We start from the raw sequence: 12,181 nt of genomic DNA on the forward strand, positions 1-12,181 counted from the left end.
GGGGCCCAGTCTCTTTGTGGCCCTGGGCACTGGGATTGACCCAAGTTTTCAGCCGATGTCCAGCACTAACTTCTGGATACTATATATCACACCTAGCATTCTGTGTCAAAATCCAAGCGTATTCTATAATATGTGTATAAGTCAATTGAGTTAACAAGCCAGTGTATTTTAACAGCATTTAACAAGCAATAATAAGCACTAATTGACAATAATTAGAATTTATGCGCATAACTCGCTAAGCGTATTCTGTAATGCACAGCACCTAAATTCTAATGTGTGGAGCCAAAACGGGCATGGTTATGGGTGGGGGAAATGGGCATTTCATGGGCATTCCAAAATCTTGTGCATTTTTATAGCGTATGCCCCTCTTTGCCTAAATCTAGCGCTGGTATTTACGCCATGTCTTCCTTGGTGTAAATGGGTGCGGGTAGTTCTCTAAGTGCTGGTGGTCTAGAACAAGTAGAGGTGAATTAATTGTTTACTCTTTCAAAAATACAAAGGGACCAGAGAACACTCAATGAAATTACAAGGAATACTTTAAAACAAAGAGGAAATATTTTTTCACTCAAAGAATAGTTAAGCTCTGGAACTCATTGCTGGAGGATGTGGTAACAACAGTTAGAGTATCTGGGTTAAGAAAGGTTTGGACAAGTTCCTGGAGCAAAAAAAATCTACAGTCCTGATAGTGACATAGGGAGGCCACTGCTTGCCCTGGGATTGGTAGAATGGAATGTTGTTACTAATTGGTTTCTGCCAGGACTTGTGACCTGGATTGGCTACTATTGGAAGTAGGGATACTGGGCTAGATGGACCATTGGTCTGACCCAGTATGGCTGTTCTGTTGTTTTAGGAGCCTGTTGTTAATGTTCTTATGTGCTGAGTCACACTTTCTCTTCCCACTAAATCCCCCACACAAACATGCATGAGTTTGTGGAGGAAGGGGAAACCTGCCACTGTGCCACTTGGATACCAGTTGGGGAGTAGTATGCTTTCTGATGGCCTTCTATGGGTTCTTATGTAGAAATGGTTTCGGGGCTGTATGACTGCGCCTCCTATCATCTGCTTGGCGAATAAATAATTTTGTTTGTTTATCTCCTCTGTACTTGGTTAATTTATCATTCTTGGTTTTATTGCTCTTTTCCCCTCCCCCCAGAAAGGGAATGGATGACGCACAGAGAGTTTCATAATTACTGATTGTATTGAGCAAAACCAATTTGGTGAAAATTACACATGCTTTCGTGACCAGCAGACTGGATTACTGTATTTGCTCTTCCAGGGTATGTTCCAGATTTGTTTGAAAAGGTTACAGTTGGTACAGAAATACCACAGCTCGTATGATCACAGGTAAAAAGAGAACTGATCATATAACACCAGTCTTGTCTGAGGGGTTTCATTGGCTACCAGTAGAGGAGTGTGGTAGCCGTGTTAGTCCACTCTTAAGGTTATCAATAGAAATCAAACAAATAAAACATGGAAAAGAAAATAAGATGATACCTTTTTTATTGGACATAACTTAATACATTTCTTGATTAGCTTTCGAAGGTTGCCCTTCTTCGTCAGATCGGAAATAAGCAAATGTGCTAGCTGACAGTGTATATAAGTGAAAACATTCAAGCATTACTATGACAGTCTGACAGGGTGGGAGGATGGGGGTGGGTAGAGGTATGCATGGGGACATCAAAGCATATCATTGATATTCTAACAGGATGGGTGTGGGATAGGTGAGGGGGTGGAGAGAAATACAGCTTTATGGTTTATAATGGGCTAGGAACTCAGATCCTTGTTAAGTCCTTTCTGTTGGGTGTTAAAATATTCAATCATTCTGACTTCAAAGGTCTTACGTTCTTGTATGGTTTTAAAGTTACCATACAACCATACAAGAATGTAAGACCTTTGAAGTCAGAATGATTGAATATTTAATTTCTATTGGCTACCAGTAACTGCAAGAATAACTTTTACTACTTTATCTTTGCTAGTTAAAGCTTTTCGAATGGGGGTTCCTAGGTATCTTCAGCAGTGGTCAAAATATATGTTCCTAAGAGGCAACTTTGCTCCTCACAGCGAACCTTGCTGGACTTCCGCTTTTATCCCTAGTTAAGGGGCCCTTTTACTAAGCTGCCTAAGCGTCTACGTGCACCCAACATGCCAAAATGGAGTTACTGCATGGCTACCGTGTGGCTCTTGCGGTAATTCCATTTTTGGCACGTGTCCGATACGCAAGGGCCCAAAAGTAATTTTATCTTCTGTCACGGCATATCGGAGGTGCGCCAAGTGGCATTTGGCGCACGTAGGTCATTACTGCCCGGTTACCATGTGAGTCTTTACTGCTAGGTCAATGGTTGCCGGTAAGGTCTCAGACCCAAAATGGACGCGCAGCAATTTCATTTTGCCGCACGTCCATTTTTGGCAAAAATTTTAAAAGGCATTTTTTTTTTACAGGTGTGCTGAAAAATGATTTTGTGCACACCCAAAACACACGTCTACACTACCGCAGGCCATTTTTAAGCATGCCTTTGTAAAAGGGCCCTTAAGTTATCATCAACTGTGAATTAGGCCTTCTGTTATTCTGGCCCTTATCTGTGGAATCAGTTGCCTGAGGATTTTAGAAGTATAGTTATTTGCAGTTTCGCAAATCTTGAAAACTCGGCTTATGTAAGCTTTTTTGGGATATTTTTTGATGTGTTATCAATTTTACAATAGAAGTTTGATAATATTGCAGCTATATATTGTTATATTAGAGGGTTTTTTAATGTGACATATTGAAATTGCTGTTGTGTTGTAAACATCTTTGGTGCCTTTTGGTGTAAATGCAGTATATCAAATTAATAAATCAAATCGACATCAAATCAAATCAGACTTGGGCAACTGCTCTTTCCAATTCCAATTGAATTAATGGATGCCACCTAAAGTCCCCGGGCTCTTTGCACCCATCAATAGCCAATGCCACATCAGATCCTCTGCCTGTATAGATTTGTTCCTTGGGACAGGTGCCCTTCATGTCCTGCTTGTCTTTCAGGAGCGTGATGAGGATCTATACTGCTAGGCTTGTATTTACACATTTCCTGCCATCCTTTTTAAAGACTGAATTTAGCACAGCATTCCCCGAAGATTACTCTATTTAGCGTAGACAACTTCAAGTGAGGACTGAACATGCTAAATGCCTGAACTGCTTTGTTTGTACTGCAATTTGATATGTTTGGTAATAGAGGCCCATCTTGTAGATTTATCTAGTTTTATAAATTGCCACTTAGTGAGAACAGTGTGTACACAAGAGAACAGTTAACAGCGACCCATCATCGCATTTCCCAATTTATTCTCTTGCCCTATAGCTGTGGCTGAACGTCACGTAATTCACATTTAACAGCAGCAAACTGCTCCTGAGATTGATATTGCCTTTGCATTGTGAAACATCAGCTGGTACATAATTATGGCCGTGTCCTTTATAAGACTCTCCTCTAGTACGGATGCAGATTCAGGTGATCTGTGCAAATACTTTGGCCATCCTCATCTCTTTTGCCAATTTCGCTGTGGTTAGTCCACTTGAATGGATAGAAATCAGGTTGGTGGACTCCGGTAAGCAAGGTGGCAGGGGTTGTGGCTGATAGATGAGGGCACCAGCCAGGAATGGAGACCCCTATGCTATGCTTATCCAGCCACATCATGTCTCCTTGACAGAAGTTGGAGGGGGGTCGCATGAGGCGGTGCGGAGCGCAGGCCGATGGTGGCAGGTTCTGTGTCACACTGATTTGTTTTGGGCCTAGGAAGAGGTAAAATGGCAGTGGCCGCAGCGGCCCTGGTGACTAGTATGTGCACGTGTGTGTCGGGGGGGAGGGGGGGAGGAGAGGAAGGGCACTGATTTTAAGTGCAGGGGAGCACTGGAAATCCTAGCTTGCTGTCTGTTAGAAATAAAAAACAAAAACATGAAGGTAATGCTCTGTAACTTACCTTATTTCTTGATTATAAATATTGTAGCTTTTAGGAGGTAACGTCCTTCCTTAGGTCTGATGTTTGTGATCAGTCAATAAAGAAGCACTACAACTGAGGTATTTAGACAATATTTTGATCATGGTGCTTTTGCTTGTTGGTACAGAGTGAAGAACTATTTCTCTGATTCGTATTAAATTTAATACTTTGTAGCTTCATTGCGTGCCCCCTTGTCCTAGTATTTTTGGAAAGAGTAAACAAGCAATTCATATCTACCCATTCCACTCCACTCCACTCATAGTAACATAGTAGATGACGGCAGAAAAAGACCTGTACGGGTCCATCCAGTCTGCCCAACAAGATAAACTCATACAGTGGGGGGAAAATAAGTATTTGATCCCTTGCTGATTTTGTAAGTTGTGCCCACTGACAAAGACATGAGCAGCCCATAATTGAAGGGTAGGTTATTGGTAACAGTGAGAGATAGCACATCACAAATTAAATCCGGAAAATCACATTGTGGAAAGTATATGAATTATTTGCATTCTGCAGAGGAAATAAGTATTTGATCCCCCACCAACCAGTAAGAGATCTGGCCCCTACAGACCAGGTAGATGCTCCAAATCAACTCGTTACCTGCATGACAGACAGCTGTCGGCAATGGTCACCTGTATGAAAGACACCTGTCCACAGACTCAGTGAATCAGTCGGACTCTAACCTCTACAAATGGCCAAGAGCAGGAGCTGTCTAAGGATGTCAGGGACAAGATCATACACCTGCACAAGGCTGGAATGGGCTACAAAACCATCAGTAAGACGCTGGGCGAGAAGGAGACAACTGTTGGTGCCATAGTAAGAAAATGGAAGAAGTACAAAATGACTGTCAATCGACAAGATCTGGGGGCTCCACGCAAATCTCACCTCGTGGGGTATCCTTGATCATGAGGAAGGTTAGAAATCAGCCTACAACTACAAGGGGGAACTTGTCAATGATCTCAAGGCAGCTGGGACCACTGTCACCACGAAAACCATTGGTAACCCATTACGACATAACGGATTGCAATCCTGCAGTGCCCGCAAGGTCCCCCTGCTCCGGAAGGCACATGTGACGGCCCGTCTGAAGTTTGCCAGTGAACACCTGGATGATGCCGAGAGTGATTGGGAGAAGGTGCTGTGGTCAGATGAGACAAAAATTGAGCTCTTTGGCATGAACTCAACTCGCCGTGTTTGGAGGAGAGAAATGCTGCCTATGACCCAAAGAACACCGTCCCCACTGTCAAGCATGGAGGTGGAATGTTATGTTTTGGGGGTGTTTCTCTGCTAAGGGCACAGGACTACTTCACCGCATCAATGGGAGAATGGATGGGCCATGTACCGTACAATTCTGAGTGACAACCTCCTTCCCTCCCAGGGCCTTAAAATGGGTCGTGGCTGGGTCTTCCAGCACGACAATGACCCAAAACATACAGCCAAGGCAACAAAGGAGTGGCTCAGGAAGAAGCACATTAGGGTCATGGAGTGGCCTAGCCAGTCACCAGACCTTAATCCCATTGAAAACTTATGGAGGGAGCTGAAGCTGCGAGTTGCCAAGCGACAGCCCAGAACTCTTAATGATTTAGAGATGATCTGCAAAGAGGAGTGGACCAAAATTCCTCCTGACATGTGTGCAAACCTCATCATCAACACAGAAACGTCTGACCGCTGTGCTTGCCAACAAGGGTTTTGCCACCAAGTATTAGGTCTTGTTTGCCAGAGGGATCAAATACTTATTTCCCTCTGCAGAATGCAATAAATTCATATACTTTCCACAATGTGATTTTCCGGATTAATTTGTGATGTGCTATCTCTCACTGTTACCAATAACCTACCCTTCAATTATGGGCTGCTCATGTCTTTGTCAGTGGGCAAACTTACAAAATCAGCAAGGGATCAAATACTTATTTCCCCCACTGTATGTGCCACTTTTTGTGTATACCTTACCTTGATTTGTACCTTTCTTTTTCAGGGCACAGACCGTATAAGTCTGCCAGCACTATCCCCGCCTCCCAACCACCAGCCCTGCCTCCCACCACCAGCTCTGGCACAGACTGTATAAGTCTGCCCAGCACTATCCCCGCCTCCAAACCACCAGTCCCGCCTCCCACCACCGGCTCTGGCACAGACCGTATAAGTCTGCCTAGCACTATCCCCGCCTCCCACTACCGGCTCTGCCACCAATCTCGGCTAAGCTCCTGAGGATCCCTCATTATGTTCTAGACCTCTGTCATATCTCCCGTCAGCTGTTTCTGAATCCAGTGGATTACAGGATCTAAGACAGCATGGTTTCACTAGAGATAGAGCTTGTCAGTTGAATAGTCAATTCTTTTGACAGTGTGCTCACAGAGCTGGATTGGGGAGTGTGGCTAAACGTGACATACTTGGATTTTAGCAAGACCTTTGACACATTTCCACATAGGTAGCTAATAAATACATCAAGCACTTACAGAGTGGTTGAATGGGAAATATTACAAAATGGAGCTCATTCCAAAGAAAGCAGCAATACCAGTGATGTGCCACAAGGATAGGTCCTTGGTCCAGTTCTTTTCATGAGGACCTATGAGGGATGTTTTAGAGTTTGGCAGCTAAGCTTTATGCTAAACAAAAATGCAGGGTCATATATGTAGGTTGCAAAAACCCAAGGGAGTGATACAATATAAGTACTTCAGTGCACAAAAGAAGAGTGGGACCTGAGAGTTTATTTATTTATTTATTGCATTGTATCCCACATTTTCCCACTTATTTGCAGGCTCAATATGGCTTACAGAGTTTTGTATGACATTGTCATTCCAGGATATCAGATACAATTAGTAATGCACAGAGATTAAGTATGGGAAGAGAAAAAGGAGACTGTTAGGTGGGTAAGGTATAGAGGTGACCTTTTGTTTTGGCATGGTAGTTTAGTAAGGCTATAGGTTCTCTTGGTAGGCCTTGTTGAAGAGGTATGTTTTCAGAGATTTGCGAAAGTTAGTTATTTTGTCAATAGTTTTCAGGGCTGTAGGTAATGCATTCCACATCTGATCATTTAAGGTGGCCAAATGGGAAAGAAAATGTGATGCCAAATACCAGAAAGATGCTGAATGCATAGGGAGAGGAATGGAGGGGCATTTTCGACCGGGGACGCCCATCTCTAGGGGCGCCCATCTCCGAGGACGGCGCTGAGAAGGGGCGGGGCTGACCGTATTATCGAACGAGATGGGTGGCCATCTTTCGTTTCGATAATACGGTTGGGGGCGCCCAAATCTCAACATTTAGGTCAACATTAAAGATGGTCGACCTAAATGCTGAGATCGCCAGATTTAGAGCTGGGCACCCTCAGTTTTCGCCGATAATGGAAACCGATGGCGCCCATCTCAAAAATGAAGAAATCCAAGGCATTTAGTTGTGGGAGGGGCCAGGATTCGTAGTGCACTGGTCCACCTCACATGCCAGGGCACCAACCGGGCACTCTAGGGGGCACTACAGTGGACATCACAAATTGGTCCCAGGTGCATAGCTCCCTTACCTTGGGTGCTGAGCCCCCCAAAACCCACTCCCCACAACTATACACCACTACCATAGCCCTAAGGGGTGAAGGGGGGCCACCTACATGTGGGTACAGTAGGTTTCGGGTGGGTTTTGAAGGGCTCCCATTTTCCACCACAAGTGTAACAGGTAGGGTGGAGATGGGCCTGGGTCCACCTGCCTGAAGTCCACTGCACCCACTAAAACTGTTCCAGGGACCTGTATACTGCTGCGATGGACCTGAATATGACATTTGAGGCTGGCATAGAGGCTGGCAAAAAAAGTTTTAAAAGTTGTTTTTTGAGGGTGGGAGGGGGTTAGTGACCACTGGGGGGAGTCAGGGGAGGTGATCCCCGATTTCCTCCAGTGATCATCTGGTTAGTTCGGGCACTTTTTTGGGACTTGGACCTGAAAAAAAGGGACCAAATAAAGTGGACCAAATTCTCGCCAGGGACACCCTTCTTTTTCCATTTTCCAAGCCGGCCATCTCAAAGTATGCCTCCGTCCCGCCTTTGCTACCCTACAGAAATGCCCCCTTGAAGTTTGGCCGGCTCCGCGATGGAAAGCAGTTGGCGCCGGCCAAAATCGGCTTTGATTATACCGATTTGGCCGGCTTTAGGAGATCGCCGGCCATCTCCCAATTTGTGTCGGAAGATGGCCGGCGATCTCCTTCAAAAATAAGCTGGACGGTCAGCAGGAAAAAAAGAGGTGATAGTGTCTCTATATAAGTCTCTGAGACCTCATTTTGTGTACTGTGTGCAGTCCTGTAGACCACACCTTTAAAGGGATATAAACTGGGTGGAATTGGTCCAGAGGGCAGCTACTAAAATGATCAGTGGTCTTTATTACAAAACATATGGGGACAGAATTAAAGATTTACATATACCCTGAAGAAGAAATGGAAAGGGTATATGTAAATCTTTATATATTTATATACCTCCAAGATACAAATACATGGGAATTTAAATGGAAAGGAGGTTCTGAAAAAAGGGGTCATATGATGAGGGTGAAGAGGGGTAGATTCAGGAGGGTAATCTCAGGAAATATTTTTTTTACACAAAGGTTGGTGGATGCATGCATCATCCTCCCAGTGGAAGTGGTGGACAGTAACACAGTATCAAAATTTAAGAAAGATTGGTAGAAGCACAAAGAAAACAAATAGGAGGAAATATTTTTTCACTCAACGAATAGTTAAGCTCTGGAACTCTTTGATGGAGGATGTGGTAACAACAGTTAACGTATCTGGGTTTAAAAAAAGGTTTGGAAAATTCCTGGAGTAAAAGTCCATAGTCTGCTATTGAGACAGACATGGGAAGCAACTGCTTGCCCTGGGATTTGTAGTATGGAGTGTTGCCATGATTTGGGATTCTGTCGGGTACTTGTGACCTGGCTTGGCCACTGTTTGGAAAACAGGATACTGGGCTAGATGGACCATTGGTCTGACCCAGTATGGCTACTCTTACGTTCTTATGTAGAGAGAAGGATTGTAGAAATTGGGCTGTAGGTTTAGATGGGCAGACCAGGCCATATGATCTTTTTCAACCTCATGCTTTGTGTTTCAGTTTTTCAAAACACTGTCTTGGCTGAATTTTGGTCATGGTACTGGCTAGTGAGGCTTACAGAGATTTTATTCTGTTGGATAAGCAATCCAGCTCATTATTTCATGCCTCTGTTTCTCAGGTGTTACATTGGTCCCTTTGTGAGATCTCTGGGCATAGGAGGGCGGTGTTAAAATTGAATCCTTTTTCACCCCCATAGATCCTTGATCCCTCTGGATCTTTTAGCCATTGCAGAGTTTTGGATATGTGGTGAAGGGGGAAGATTTCCAGCTTTCCCTATAGGGCCATGACGATTTTCTGCCAGGTCTCCGCCAGCTGAAATCTTTGATCTTTAACTCAGAACTTTTTCAGATTAACTTTTCTCCATCCTGAAGTGGAGAGCATCAGTGAACCACTTTTTTTTTTTTTATAATTATTACTAGAGCCACAAGGTTTGAGTGTACCTCCAAGAAGAGGGACATTTGGGGATATTACAGATGCAATAGTAGAAGTGCAGGAAAAAGCATGGTAGCCCTTCAGGCCTTAGTGGACTTATCCTGGGAAAAATTTTGGTAGAGGTTGAACTGCAAACACATTTCTGAGGAAAGACAATTAAAAATGGAATAAGTACAGCTAAAGGTGTCTTGAAAGGGAGTTCTAAAACATTGATGCCATATGGGGAGGGGCACTTTGGCATTACAAATACTCTTTAATGTGAGAGCCAATATCCTCAGTGGAGAAAGTCGCTAACACCTGGGCAACAGAGTGAATTTGCCAATGTTCACTATTGTGCCATATCCAGCTAGTGATGTTGAATATCTGGGTTTTTGGCAGGCCCCGGAAATTCTCTGAGTATCATTGATATTCAGGCAATTTTTTTGGTTACATGGTACCCCGCGCTTTCCCACTCATTGCAGGCTCAATGCGGCGGGCAATGAAGGGTTAAGTGACTTGCCCAGAGTCACAAGGAGCTGCCTGTGCCGGGAATCGAACTCAGTTCCTCAGTTCCCCAGGACCAAAGTCCACCACCCTAACCACTAGGCCACTCTCCACTGTTGATACTATTTGAGATTCTACATGGAATGTTGCTATTCCACTAGCAACATTCCATGTAGAAGTCGGCCCTTGCAGATCACCAATGTGGCCGCGCAGGCTTCTGCTTCTGTGAGTCTGACGTCCTGCACGTACGTGCAGGACGTCAGACTCACAGAAACAGAAGCCTGCGCAGCCTTCTACATGGAATGTTGCTAGTGGAATAGCAACATTCCATGTAGAATCTCCAATAGTAGCAACATTCCATATAGAATCTCCAATAGTATCTATTTTATTTTGTTACATTTGTACCCTGCGCTTTCCCACTCATGGCAGGCTCAATGCGGCTTACATGGGGCAATGGAGGGTTAAGTGACTTGCCCAGAGTCACAAGGAGCTGCCTGTGCCGGGAATCGAACTCAGTTCCTCAGGACCAAAGTCCACCACCCTAACCACTAGGCCACTCCTTTTACTAAGGTGTGCTGAAAAGTGGCCTACGCTGGTGTAGACGTGTGTATTGGACATGAGCAGGTCCGTTTTTCAGTGCACCTGCAAAAAAGGCCTTTTATTTGGCCGAAAATGGACATGCGGCAAAATAAAAATTGGCGCGCATCCATTTTGGGTCGGAGACCTTATTGCCACCCATTACTTAGCAGTGAGGTCTCGCGTGTTAAGCAGGCGGTAATCATCAGTGTGCGTACGATGCCAATTACTACCTGGTTAGTGCCGCGCACTGGAAAATAAAATATATTTTCCAGTGCACATGGTGGACGCATGTAAAAAATGAACTTACCGCCCAGGCTACGTGGTAGCCAGGCACTAGTTCCAAATTGGCATGCATCGGACACATATAGGCGTGTACGCAGCTTAGTTAAAGGGCCTCTATAAAAGCTATCTGGCAGTGCCTGGATAACTGATACTCAGCAGTACACTCTGATTAATGCTGGGGCAGTTTGGAAGTTATTGTCTGAATATCAGCATCGTATTTTAATTGGATAGGAGTTCTACTACCCAGTTAAATCACACTGAATGCTGACCTGTTTGTTTTATTATGCAAAACAATTTTTTATTATTATACAGATAAATTCAACATATAGCAGATGTGTCGCATAGCTGAGCAGAATTTCTGAAACCTTGTGGCAGAATTTTCCAGTTTTTGTCGCAGAATGTACCCCCCGACTTGCCACAGGAAACTGGTGCTGGACCTGTAACACAAAGGTTAAGCAAGAAATCAGGGGGCCCTTTCACTAAGCCGCGTAACTGTCTACGCGTGCCCAACGCATGCCAAAATGGAGTTACCACATGGCTCTTGCGGCAGTTTCATTTTTGGTGCGCGTCCGAAAAAGAATTTTTATTTTCAGGCGCGCATAACAGACATGTGCCAAGTGGCATTTGGCAGACGTAGGTCATTACCGCCCAGTTACCACATGAGTCTTTACCGCTTTGTCAATGGCTGGCAATAAGGTCTCAGACCCAAAATGGGCGCGCGGCAATTTTCATTTTGCCGCATGTCCATTTTTGGCAAAAAATTTTTAAAAGGCCTTTATTACAGGCACTAAAAAATGGATCAGCGCGTGGCCAAAACCGCGCCTACACAACCGCAAGCCATTTTTCAATGCACCTTTGTAAAAGGACCCCCAGATGAGATAGTGTTGAAGTAGGCAGGGAAAAGAAATGAGAGTAGATTGTGCTCTTTTTCCATCATAAACCTTTTTTGGTTTTCTGTTTCTCAGACACAAAATAGTGTTTTAGATTCAGACCTGGCAGTGTAAGATGAATAACCGCAGGAGAAAAGCTGAAAGTGTTTTCATTAGTGTGGAACCAACAGCCACATTCTTATGCATTTTGTTGAATGTAGCGCACACTGCAAAATCTCTGTTGGTTTAAAAGCTGCTTCATTCACACGTCATTTATCTCTAAGATGTAATACCAATATCACAGTTCTATACACAGTTTTTCATGCAGATGTATGTAAAGATCCTCATTAATCACGGAGGGAAACAGAGTACTAAAGTAATTGGAAAGGTGAGAGTGGGAAAACTGAAACGTTGCCCAAGAGACAGAAATCAATACAACGATTTCGTTTGGGATAACGAGTCCAAGGCAGGGGGGCAGATAAGCTTATCTGTGGGATCTGAAAATTCCAG

Source organism: Microcaecilia unicolor, chromosome 13 (assembly GCF_901765095.1).
Source record: "Microcaecilia unicolor chromosome 13, aMicUni1.1, whole genome shotgun sequence".
NCBI lineage: Eukaryota > Metazoa > Chordata > Amphibia > Gymnophiona > Siphonopidae > Microcaecilia > Microcaecilia unicolor.